Below are 1,049 nucleotides of genomic sequence, written 5' to 3'. Positions count from 1 at the left end.
TATATAATATATATATGATATTATCTATAATGGATTATTAATCAGCCATAAAAAAGAATGAAATCTTGTCATTCAGGATAAGATGGATGGATCTAGAGAGAATTATGCTAAGTGAAATAAGTCAGACAGAGAAGGACAAATACCATATGACTTCACTTACATGTGGAATCTAAAAAACAAAACAAAAGAACAAACAGAAACAGAATCATAAATACAGTGGATAAACTGGTGGCTGCCAGAGGGGAAGAGTTTAGGGGGATGGGCAAAACAGGTAAAGGGGATTAAGAGGTACAAACTTTCAGTTATAAATAAGTTATGGGGATGAAACGTACAGCATGGTGAATACCATCAATAATATTGTAATAACGTTGTATTGTAACTACGCTTACCTTAGTGAGCATAGCTGAATGTGTATAGAATTGTCAAGTCAGAGCTAGGAGTTAAGATGGTGGGGGAGTAGGGGACCCCTTTTTCAGCCAGTCCCCTGAGTTGAGTTGGATAGGTACCAGACCATCCTGAACATCCACGGAATCAGCCTGAGACGCAGGAAGATACATCTGGATCTCTGCAAATGAACATCTCCAGCGCTGAGTATTGAGGTACAAAGCGGGGAGCCGTGAAACCGCGCACAGATATCGGAAGATAAACGGAAGGGGGAGGGAGCCGCTGCGTTCAGGCGCCGGAAAGCGGTAGCCACCTGCACGGGGGGAGCGGGCAGACTCTCGGAAGGCACCCGCGAGACAGCAGACTGAGACCATGAGCCGGGGAACGCGCACGACCAGACTGAGGGCCGGAGCTCCGGTGCGCTCACTGGAACCAGACTGAGACTGGGAGCTCCAGGAGCGCGTGGGGGGCGGCTGGTGGTGTTAGAAACACAAAGGACAGAGATGCGCCGGCCCTGGAAGTGAGGGCTGGGACGCCGGGTGTGGGGCGCACATCCAGGGACGCTGCAGGGTTGAGCAGCACCAACAGAAACAGAGTTAAAGTGGCCAGAACATCAGTGGAGAACAGTCTGCGATCCCTCTGTTCTGAGACAGAGGCTGAGATTC

This window comes from Ursus maritimus, unplaced genomic scaffold, assembly GCF_017311325.1.
Source record: "Ursus maritimus isolate PB19 unplaced genomic scaffold, ASM1731132v1 scaffold_6, whole genome shotgun sequence".
Taxonomy (NCBI): Eukaryota; Metazoa; Chordata; class Mammalia; order Carnivora; family Ursidae; genus Ursus; species Ursus maritimus.
This window is presented reverse-complemented; position numbering follows the sequence as displayed.